Raw genomic sequence first — 12,322 nt, 5'->3', positions numbered from 1 at the left:
TCCTTGGCAGTGTGAGGGTTTAATGTTGGCGCCTGGGTTTATTCATGCATGTAATGGTGCGTTAATTTCATAGACTTGTATTAGTGCTGATTTCATGGGGGACAAAAAATGCAAACATACTGGATTCAAAGATTTCTTTTTACCTCATGTCAACAAATTGATCTGTAGTGAAAGATCTGTAAAATACTTTACCGATTTTGTATAGATGTTGTAAAACTGAAAAAATGTTTACCCAATATGTTTGGGTTTACACTATCAGTTGTGATTGCACAAATAAAATAAAGAACAATAACAATAAAAAAACTGGTATATACAAATACAGTCTTCAGCATGTGATTCTTAAACACATTCAGATTGACAGTTTTTACAAATCTTCTAAAACATTTGGCAGGAAAACAGTTTTGTAAAATGTGTGAAATACATCCAGGTTCCAACCCCAGGATGGATCCCTCATCAGGGGAATAATTTATTGGCCCTGAAGCGTCCACACCACAAAGTGCAGATGACCCAGTCCAGTAAATTAAATAAGGAAAGCGCAAACTTTTTCATACACGACAATGACAAAGATCGAAGAAACCAATTTAAATATTATAGTGTTGCATGAACCTGTCAATACATACATCAATGGAAAATTTTAAAAACACAACCAGATTCAAATTGGCGACAGTTGATAAGAACTGCCGTGCAACAGGATGAACCAATTGGAATCAACCAATTCGCCAAGGACCAATCATCCCCTCCGCCGTTGACGTCGGGTACGCCTTCGTTAAATTCACTCTGGTGGTTGGAAATAGGTAAACGCTCGTTTTAAATGTTACGAAAAACAGTCACAGTTCTGATTTGAATTTAACTCGTTAGAAAGTTACATCAGTAATAGTTCGTAGTAGTGTTGGGCTTTTGACGAGTGAGCTAATACATTTGAGGATGAGGTCATTTGCAAACCGTTGAAAGTTTCTGAAGTCGATTAAAGTAAGTCATTTTACAAAATGGAAGATAAAGATGCTCGCCCGTTAACTTGTCGGAGCTCATGTCCATTTCTCTCTTTGTGCTGTTTTAGTATTGTGCAGTAAATCGGTTCAATATTCATCATCCAAGGCAATTCCTGATTATATGACAAATATGTCAAGTAATGACGTCAGCAGGTAAAAGCGTCTATGGGGATGTTATCCCATGTTTAATTGTACGCATTTTTTTTTCATGAATTTGTTGATTGGATGTACATTTTGTTTTTGTCCCCCCATCCTGTTAGTTCTGATTTATTAGCTTCAGTTGAAGATGTTGAGGTACCAGTGAAAACCACCAGACGCAAAAAACAAGCGGAGCCGAACTCACTGGTCAGTCAATGAACCCAAACCCTCGTTTTTTTTTTTTTTTTTTTTGCTGTTGTTAGGTCAAGGGTTGAAATTGCAAAGTACATTTGCAAAAATAAATAAATAAATAGTATACTCAGAAATGCTCATTATGTATTTTATGAAAACATAGGATACTCAGAAATGTATTCCAGGTATTTTGGAAAAAAAATAGTACACTCAGAAACGCACTTAAGTTATGTAGGAAAACTGTACAATATCTACGTGCATCATTGTGCAGTGCTCCCTGTTACCCAGAGATTATGTTGCTTGCATTCCCACAAGTAACAAACACCTGAAAATGATGGATAAAGTATGAATACACATTGATTACACTTTTACAATACATGGCTGTTTTTGTATTTTCGTGCTCAAACATTTAATAGTTCTCACAAGGCATTGAGGAACAACTGCCTTTCACATCTGCATAATTCAAATGCTTACATTGTATTACCAACTGCCTGGGTATGCAGGTCATTACTGATGATGTTGTATGCACTCACGGTGTCACGTCCAAACTAAAATTATCACACCACAGCAAACAGAATAGGATAACTCGCAAATATAACAAAAAAAAAGACTCACGAAATAAATTACACGAAACATGCACTTTAAATGCTTTTTACCTCCTGACAGCATGCTTTGCGACACTGCTGGCAAAAAGAGTGATGCTGAACCCCGCCGATAAGCCGAACGCAACAATGCAAATCCATATGTGACAGCGTACAGTATATGATGCACGTGTGCTCACATGATATAAAGTATAGCGTGACTTACTATCGTAATCAATGTAGCCATTTAACCTGTTGACAGCGCCTGCAGACTTTTGAGAACTCCCGGACGGCGCGATCACCCACCTTAAGTACGGGGGGCTGCCAGCGGGCCCCATGCGGCTTCTGTTCTCAAACATTATTGAAGGTGCACTCCTCTTCCCATTCCAAATGGAAGTGCAAAGTTTTTCTCTTCTTACTTGATCCATCTGCCCAACTCATTTTTAGACCCTTTTTTAAGTTTAGGAAAAAACACAGAGATTAAAAAAATGGAGGGAACTCACTGACCAGCTTGTTAGTTCTGACATACTCAGCACTGTCGTTTGGGCATGTGCTTGACCAAAGTGGCAGAAAAATTCAGATGCTGTAGATTATAGCAGCAGGATGGAAAATAGGCTGATGTCGTTTTTTTGTTTGTTTAATTTCATGCGATGACATGCAATCTCCAATACTACTTACCTTTGAAGCATTGAGCACCGCTGCTTTGGGCAGATCACAGCACAACATTCATTTTTTTTCAGTGTCCTAATATGTATTTTGTGTCCCGCTTATCCTCACTAAGGTCACTGTAGGATTTCTGCCATGTTTCACAGAAATAAGTCACTTTGAAAACCTTGCTTCTGTGTGTGATTGATGAAATGGAGTCAAATTCCACCCACCGGTAATTGTGATGGATTGGGGAAAAAATCTTTTAAAAGAATGCAAGTAGTGAACAGAATGATTTGTAACTTGATGTTCATATTTCCCATTTCAATCCCGTTTATCCTCACTAAATTGGCCGGTCAGCTGGATCTGGTCCAATCAGGCTTTGGGCAAGAGGCAAGAGGGGCCACCAAGTGGAATGAACTCATACTGCACTTTTAAAATTCACATTTCTCCGCTGCAAAAAAAAAAAGTTCTCAATAATGAAACAATAATAACTTTTTCCAAATGTTCAACCAACCTCTAATTAAATCAAATTCTGAATAGACGCATTTTTTTTTGCTTTTGCTTTTAGACTTTTTTTATCATTTCACCTGCGTTCTGTCATATTTTGAAGACAGAATGATTTGGTTCGTTTCAAGGCAGTTGGGAAACGCATCACTTCAAGTAACGGCAACCTCGGCAGTACACATCTTGAGTCTCAATCAGCCATAAAATTTGTTCTTTTTGGGTACGTATGGCAATTAAAATGGATGTATGACAACATACTTCTAGTATAAACGCTTAATATTTGTTATCCGCTCCTGAAGTTTGTACAAGGGTGTCGATATAAAATATTTCAACTCGTTGTCCCTAACGAAAGTGAAAAAAAGATTATGTGGCCCAACTACTGAACTGCTTTGCCAAATGAATACATAAAGTCAAATAATAAACAAGAGTCACTGATAATGACTTTGGCGCGGGTAGCGTGGGATCAATTCCCGCTCAGTGATGGTGTTGATATGTGCCCTGTGTCTGGCGACCAGTTCAGGCTGTGGTCGGCCTTTTGCCCAAAGTTTGCTGGGATAGGCTCTGGCATTCCTCCGACCATTGTGAGGAAAAGCAGCTTGGGAAATGGGTGGATGCAAACTCAAAATAAAATACATTTTACGTCGACGTCTTTGGATTAGCAAATCTATTTTGATTTGGTATTCTTTACAATGAATATTTTACTTGTGACTGTTATGTTGTGGTTGTTCTTTTAAATATGAGAACTTGAATGTTGGTAGTTACCCATACATATCACCAGATACTTAAAATCCAAAAATTCAGACTTGGATGCAAAAAAAACCAAAACTGATCAATACATCATTTATAGTTCGTACTATTCCATATTTTTTCTTTGTATTGCAAGAATGGGCGTTCTTAAATGTTATTTTACTCAGACAATATTGACAGTAAAGATTGTTTTGTGAAGTCATTCATGTCTGCCTTTGAACTATTCGACCAGACCCCCATCACGGTGGGAAGCTCACAGTCTGTTTCCATGGAGCCGTGCCGAGTTGCAGACAAAAACGTCATCCCAGGTAATGCGAACCTCTTCAAATAAGGCCACGAAAGATATTCTACTTAATGTGTACTGATGGTGTACAGTATATCATTTTAGGACCTATGGAAGAGTGTGATGCTTCATCCTCCAGTTTGGTTGAAAAGTAAGGAAACACACAGATATAAGTTTTTTTTCATCATAGAAATGAATTTAAAATGCCTGAAACAAGTGCATTTAAAAATATTTAATATGTCATTACAGCATGTTGAAGGGGTTAGGCAATTTTTTTATTCCATTGTTGCAAGATGTACAATATGATTTTTTGTCTTCACATATGTTCATGTCGTATTTTAAAAGTGGGAGGGCATTTCAAGCGATGAAACTGTGTATGTTTGCTTTGCCGGTGGGTCTGGAACGTATGGAAATCATTGTACCATAATTTTCCTGGATTATACGATCTTGAGTATATTGCACACACCCAAAATTGACCCCAATTCCATTTCCATTTTCGATGCTCCTTCATGATTCAATTCCTTGACTCTTTTTAATGGTTTATCAACACTTTCAATAATCTTAAACAGGTGGCACGGTGGGTCAGCTGGAAAACTTTGGCCTCACAGTTCTGAGGTCCTTGCTTCAATTCCAGACCTGCCGCTGTGGTGTTTTCATTTTCTCCTCGTGCCTGCGTAGGTTTTCTCCGAGCACTCAGATTTCCTCCCACTTCCCAAAAACATGCAACATTAGTTGGACTCTCGAAATTGCCTCGAGGTGTGATTGTGAGTGCGGCTGTTTGTATGGATGTGCCCTGCGATTGGCTGGCAACCAGTTCAGGGTGTGTTTTAGGGTTAGGCAATCTGGTTAATTAGGCTGACAAGCCTTAGCTGCTGGACTCCGACACGTCACCCCTTGAAAGAACACTGACACATACACGCACACAACAGTTTACATATTTATTTTCATGTCCATGTGAGCATTTCATCAAATTGAACTTTTATAGAGCACTTTTGAGAGAATGAAAATATATATCTTGTGTTATGGTACCTCAGATTTCTGAGCAATTAAAACATGTAAAAGTAAAAATGTGCACAACAGCTCATTTGTCCATATTGAGGAAAAAGGTAACGAAAAAAAAGAAATTTTTTTTTTGTGTCAACACTGAAGCAGGAAAATGCTTGCAAACTTCCATCCATTAGTTAATCTTGTTCAATTTATCTGAGGTCAGGTCACGGGGGCAGTAGCTTTAGCAGGGACACCCAAACTTCTCCTTCCCCACCCGCTTGATCCAGCTCTTCCAGGGGGATGCAGAGGTGTTCCTCGGCCAGCCGAGAGACGTAGTCTTGGATCCTACTCTGGTTCTCTTTCCCTTTCCCTCCTCTCCAGCACCGCTGAATAGACCTGACCCCGGAGGCTGAGGAGTGTGATGCCCTCTGAAGTTGGATCACACCCTCCGGTCCCTGTTCTTAAAAACTTGGGGGACAATGAGGCAGAGGCACAATGACCGATGTCCATGCGATGTTCCATAGGCGTGTCAACCGGGACAGCCCCACAACATCCAGAACTTTTGGAAATCCGTGCGAATCTCATCCATTCCCGGGGCCTTGCCACGGAGCAACTTTTTAAGGTTAGGCTACCCTCTCGTATACCGGCTTTGAACCCCAACATACCATCACCGAGCCAGGGGGCAATAAATATAACCACACTTCTCAGCGCCGAGCACTGTGGGCAACTTCAGAGTGTCAGAGAGCCCAACCCCTCTCTGCATCCTTCCCTCCCAGAAAGATGACAGTCCACGTCCTGAGCGCCAACTTTTGTCGCCAGGGATCGGATCACAGCCTTTAGGCAACGCCAAAGCTCACACTTCACCTGACCCTTATGGCCCCTCCCACATGTGATGAGCCCATTACGCTTTTGGGCTGTGCCCGGCCAGACAACTTAGCCACAGACAACTTCGCTCCTAGGATCACTGGGACACACAAATCCCTCCAGCATGATAAGGAGACAGTTTCCAGGAGGGTGCTTGTAAACTCATCAAATTGTATTTCTTACCTCTCGTAAATTGTAATAAACCTCACTTTTTTGACAACATCAGTAAGTGATGTGGAAAATGGATGGATGTGTGGACAACAGCACCTTAATTTCTGGCTTTTGCAAAATGTGTGCATCATAGATTAGAACATGAGATCAGCTCGGTGATTGTCTCGATATGTGCCCTGTGTCTTACTGGCGACCAGTTCAGGCTGTGGTCGGCCTTTTGCCCAAAGTTTGCTGGGATAGGCTCTGGCATTCCCATGACCGTTGTGAGGAAAAGCAGCTTGGAAAATGGGTGGATGGAAAATCCTAAATAAGTTTGTCACAGTTGTCCATACGCAACAACTGTGGTGACAACTTTGATCTCTCAAGCTTCGTGTTGCCGTTGAAATGGGCTTTTCGCATCAACCTATGTGGACGTAGATTTCTGCGGCCACTAGTGGCGCGGTGTCGAATCATTTTAGCTGACTTCCAGTTTCAATTTTGAATGTCTCCCACTCTTTTCCAGAAGGCAGATTACCATTGACGACTTTGACATCGGGCGACCTCTGGGAAAGGGCCAATTTGGCAGCGTCTACCTTGCCAAGGTGAAGAAGCTGGAAGCCCTTGTGGCTCTGAAGGTGTTGTTTAAGTCCCGAATTGTGAAGGACCACATGGAGCACCAGGTCACGAGAGAAATCGAGAACCAGGCCGACGTCAAGTAAGTGTCTTCTGCCGGGTTTCGTTTTGTTTTCCTCGACCCATTTCGCAGTCATCTACATAGCACAGTGGAAACCTCAATGGTCAACACAATCTGTTCTCGGATCTTAAATGCCGATCAACATGTAGGATTTTTTTTCTCTTGGAGACAACAAGATGAACACATAAAAAAAAAGCCACAATAAGACTCCAGTCTTAACTTTAATGACAGGTGTGCTGCGAGAGTAATTCACCTTGAAATTATCATATTTTTACATCATGTTTAATGTTCAAATGTCGAATAACAAATGTGCTGACACACCGTCAACGTATATTTGAATCCAAAAGATTTATTTTTTGCCTTGTTGCCTGTATTTTGACTTAGAAGAGTAAATATCTGACCACCATGGAAGTAAAAAAAACATATCAGCTGTGTGGGACAGACAACAGACTACAACACAAATCTGGTCTTCCAAATTTTCACATTAAAAACTAATGCAATACAATCTGGTTTTCCAATACAACCGTATCCCATTTTTTAACGATCCCTGGGATTGATTCAAACGCGACCAGATCGGCTTGTTTCCTCTCCTGGTCACCTTTATTAGTCCAGTTGATTGACTCAATTACAGGACACCAACATCACAGCGGACCACTGCAATGTGACTATTGCACACATATATATCGCAATTATGATGCAAACAACAAGATATTGTGCAGCCGTACTGCAAATGGAGGTCAGTAGTTTTTCTCAATGGCATTTCTCCTTCACCCAATGACGTGTTATCTTTTCCCATGATCACAACTGAGGCTACACAATCAATGAAATTTGAATCGATCCACGATCGATCGTAGTTTGCCAACCATCAGGTGGCAAACGCATGTTTGAAATTCTTTTTTCTCAATTAGCTTCATTTTTGGTTGAACTTTTTGTTGAAATGTCCTGCAATTCAAATGTTCATAAAGATGAGGGTAAATCATGATTAATAATTGTATTTATAATATAGTATAATAATAGTATTAGTATAACGTAGTTATAGCATATAGGATAATATAGTTGAGCCAGTTGAAATACAAGCCACCACTGTATACATAACCTCATTTATTTTCTTTCGCAGGCATCACAACATCATTCGCTTTTACAACTATTTTCATGATCGCAAGAGGGTGTTTTTGGTGCTCGAATATGCGCCAGGAGGTGAGCTGTACAAAGAGCTCCAGAAATACGGACGCTTTGATGACCAGCGCACTGCCACTGTAAGACATTTTGCTCTAAAATGAGACGCGACAATTTGGTCAATGGTGACAGCGTCATTTTGTAGAATTGTCTCATCTTGCTTGTTGATAAGACAGTCAGATTTGAAGCTTTCGCCGCTTCCATTTCCAGTATATGGAAGAGGTCTCAGATGCACTGTTATACTGCCACTCTAAGAAAGTGATCCATCGCGACATCAAGCCACAAAATCTACTTCTTGGCTTTCGTGGAGAGCTAAAAATTGCAATTTTTGGTTTGTCTGTTCATGCGCCTTCTCTCAAGTGAGCAGCCCCACACTGTCTTTGTGAAGATTTTTGATTGATTTTTTTAAATCCACAATTGGAATCTTCACAAACTGCATTGACCTTTGTGCAGGCGTCATACAATGTGTGGAACCCTCGATTACCTCCCTCCTGAGATGATCGAGGGCAGCAGCCACAGCGAGACGGTGGACCTGTGGGCCATTGGAGTCTTCTGTTTTGAATGCCTTGTGGGGAACCCTCCCTTCGAAAGTCACTGTCGATATAAAACGTACGACAGAATTACAGCGGTAGGTTCCTGAGTCAGTTTTTCCAACGTTATCTGCATCTTTCAGGGAAAATTTCCACGAGACAGCAGTCGGTACTGGAAGATTGGGAATTTTGCTCTTTTACTCATATCCTCACTAAATTGCCTCCAACGTCTAGTATCTTCTTCTTTTCCTTTCGGCTTGTCCCATTAGGGGTCGCCACAGCGTGTCATCTTTTTCCAGGCGTGCCGATCTCCTGTATCTTTCTCTTGATCACCAACTGCCCTCATTTCTTCCCTCACAACATCCATCAAGCTTCTCTTTGTTCTTCCTCTCGCTCTCTTCCCTGGCAGCTCCATCATCAGCACCCTTCGACCACTATATTCATTCTCTTGCCTCTGTACATGTCCAAACCACCAAAGTCTGCTCTCTTGAACCTTGTCTCCAAAACATCCAACTTTGGCTGTCCCTCTAATGAGCATCATTTCTAATCCTATCCATCCTGCTCTCTCCTAGAGAGAACCTCAACATCTTCATTTCAACCACTTCCAGCTCTGCTTCCTGTTGTCTCGTCAGTGCCACCGTCTCTAATCCGTACATCATGGCTGGCCTCACCACTGTTTTATACGTCCTAACAGAGACTCTTCTGCCACATAAAACACCAGACACCTTCCACCAGTTGTTCCATCCTGCTTGGACCCATTTCTTCACTTCCATACCACACTCACCATTGTTCTGGATTGTTGACCCCAAGTATTTGAAGTCGTCCACCCTCGCTATCTCTTCTCTCTGGACCCTCACGCTTCCCCCTCCACCCCTCTCATTCACATACCAACATTCTATTTAACTTCATCTTCATTCGTAAGTCAATGATGGTGTTATGGTACACACGCCTGCCTTTGGTGCGGGCAGCGCGGTAGCAATTCCCGTTCAGTGATGGTGTCGATATCTGCCCTGCGACTGACTGGCGACCAGTTCAGGGTGTGGTCTGCCTTTCGCCTGAAGCTAGCTGGGATAGGCTCCAGCTTTCCTGTGACCCTTGTGAAGATAAGCGGCTTGGATAATCGATGGATGGTTGAATCTTCGTTCCTCTCATTTTCAGTGCATGCCTCCATCTTTCGATCTACTTCGCACACTACTGGCATCAGTCAACATATTTCCATCGCTATCCTTAATCACCTTTACTTGCTGCACATCCTTCCCATCTCTTTCCATCTGTCTGGCCAACCTGTAGAGATCCTTTTCTCCTTCTTTTGTATCCAACCTGGTGTGCATGTCGTCATATGCCTCTTGTTTAGCCTTCACCACCACTGCCTTTGCCCTACGACGCATCTCGATGCATTCCTTACTCCTCTCCTCAGTCCTCTCAGTGTCCGACTTCTTCTTCGCTAATCTTTTTCCTTGCATGTCTTCCTGTATTTTGGGATTCCACCTCCAAGTCTCCTCCCCTTTCCTCCGAAAAGACACACCAAGTGGTCTCCTGCCTGTCTCTCTCTTCACCTTGGCTGGAGTAGTCCAGTCATCTGGGAGCTTCTCCTGTCCATCGAGAGCCTGTCTCACCTCTTTCCGAAAGGCTGCACAACATTAATCCTTTCTCAGCTTCCACCACATGGTTCTCTGCTCTAACTTTCTCTTCTTAATCGTCCTTCCCACCACCAAGGTCATCCTACACACCACCATTCTATGCTGTCGAGCTTCACTCTCCCATACCACGACCTCACAGTCAGTAACCCCCTTCAGATTACATCGTCTGCACAAAATATAATCCACCTGCGTGCTTCTACCTCCACTTTGGTAGGTCACTCTATGTTCCTTCCTCTTCTGCAAAAGTGTTCACTCCTGTCATTTCCATCTTTTTGCAAAATCAACCACAATCTGTCCATCAAAGTTCCTTTCCTGGATGTTGTACATACTCATCACTTTAGTTTACAGTTTACAGTCAGCGATCACCATTACTATCACAAGATGGAGCAATTTGTCAATTTAAATGACTTTCTACTGAACAGCTTCAAAATATTCTTTAGTAAGGTCATGTATTATAACCAGTCAGGTCAAACCTACATTCCAACAGAAATAATGGGTGCCAAATTCCTGTAAATAATTTGGACTGGGAAAGTTGAGAAATGCACGGGTGAACAGGTTAATTTGAAACAGGTGAGTGTCATGATTGGATTGAAAAGGAGCATCCCTGAAAGGCTCAGTTGTCCACAACCACACATCAACCGCTCCGTGTGGGGTGTGAGCCTGGTTATTGTGATCATTTCTAGATCGACTCATTGTCCGATAAATAAAACGGGACTCAAATTGTCATTGTTGTGGTGAGTCATTGTAGGAATCACTAAGTGAGCTGACGGATTTGGATGGCTGTGTCAGCCTCGAGCTCAAAATATGGAGCAGTTGACTGATGTCAAAACGACGCCACACACGAGTTGATTGACGTCATAATCATGTGACACGACAAATTGATCATGATGTTTGTTGCCAACACTTGATCAAGTTTTATCAATTTTATGGATTCATCATTTCAGTCCTACACTCCAGGCATATCACACATATATTTGCCCAATTTCCATAAAAAAAAAATTGCCATTGAATATAAGCCTGTCTTCTCCTTCAGGCCTTTGGAAGCCTTGTTACTCCTTAGTTACACGTTGCAATGTCATTTGGAACTGAATTCCAACTCTCATTGGGTGGGATAGACTGCTATTTTTAGCCTTTGTCATTTAGCTGCTGTAAAGTTTGGAGAACTCAACGGGTCCTCTTATTCTGAAGTCGTGCCACTGGACGTGAATTGATGGGAAAAAATCCTGGTTAAGTATTTTCCGCATTTGGATAAACAACATTATTTCAATAGTCCTCTAGGTTTTTTTTCCCATCAAATATTACATCTCATAAAAGCAGAATTTGAGAACTTACTGGTTTATGAACTGATTCAAGCAGCGTTTTTTTTTTTTTTTTTTTTTAACGCAAGGTGGATCTGGAGTTTCCAGACGTCGTCTCCGAGGGTGCACGGGACCTGATCCGCAAACTGCTTCAGCACAACCCCAGCGATCGTCTACCACTGACAGAGTATCATCGATCATCCATGGGTGCGCGAGAACTCGCGCCGGGTCTTCCCCCCCAACTGTCCCACCAATACTCTGTGATCCCAAGCCAAAGCTGCCTGCTCATGAATATTGTTTATTCACCCCCCCATCATTTTGTATCTCATATTTTATTTTGTAAATGAAATGTACTGCAAATGTCTCTTATACTGACTGACTAAACACATGAATTACTGTTCAAAGGCCAATTCCGGCCTATGTATTTTGAAAATTATTTAGATTTTTCGAGTTGATGATTTCTGTAATCCTGTTTAGGGTTTTTGTTCCAATCCATAGTAGATTCACACTTTCAATTCTCTAACATGAATAAACTGTGTTGTTGAAAGAGTCAATGTTTGAAGTCAGGTATGAGCCACCAGCATCTACCACGTATTTTATATGCAATTGACATGTGTGTGGCGGCACAATGACACAATTGTTTAGAGCGTCTGCTTCAATGTTCTGAGGACCAGAGTTCAAATCCTGGCCCCGCCTGTGTGGGTTTTCTCCAGGCACTCTGGTTTCCTTCCACATCCCAAAAACACACAATAATCAGAGACTCAAAATTTTCCTCAGGTGTGATTGTGAGTATGAATTGTTGTTTCTATTTGACCCGCAATTGGCTAGCAATCAGTTCAGGGTGTACCCCACCTCCTGCCCAAAGATAGCTAGGATAGGCACCAGCACTCCCGCGACCCAA

At 41.8% G+C, this 12,322-nt stretch overlaps 1 pseudogene; it reads left to right on the top strand.

Moving 5' to 3' along the window:
* Positions 1 to 761: 761 nt before the first annotated feature.
* LOC133491974 (aurora kinase B-like) lies at positions 762 to 11,975 on the top strand (annotated as a pseudogene).
* The last annotated feature ends 347 nt before the right edge of the window (positions 11,976 to 12,322 follow it).

This window comes from Syngnathoides biaculeatus, chromosome 18 (assembly GCF_019802595.1).
Source record: "Syngnathoides biaculeatus isolate LvHL_M chromosome 18, ASM1980259v1, whole genome shotgun sequence".
Taxonomy (NCBI): domain Eukaryota; kingdom Metazoa; phylum Chordata; class Actinopteri; order Syngnathiformes; family Syngnathidae; genus Syngnathoides; species Syngnathoides biaculeatus.
Note: the sequence above shows the minus strand (reverse complement) of the source record. Positions and strands in the feature narration are given on the sequence as shown.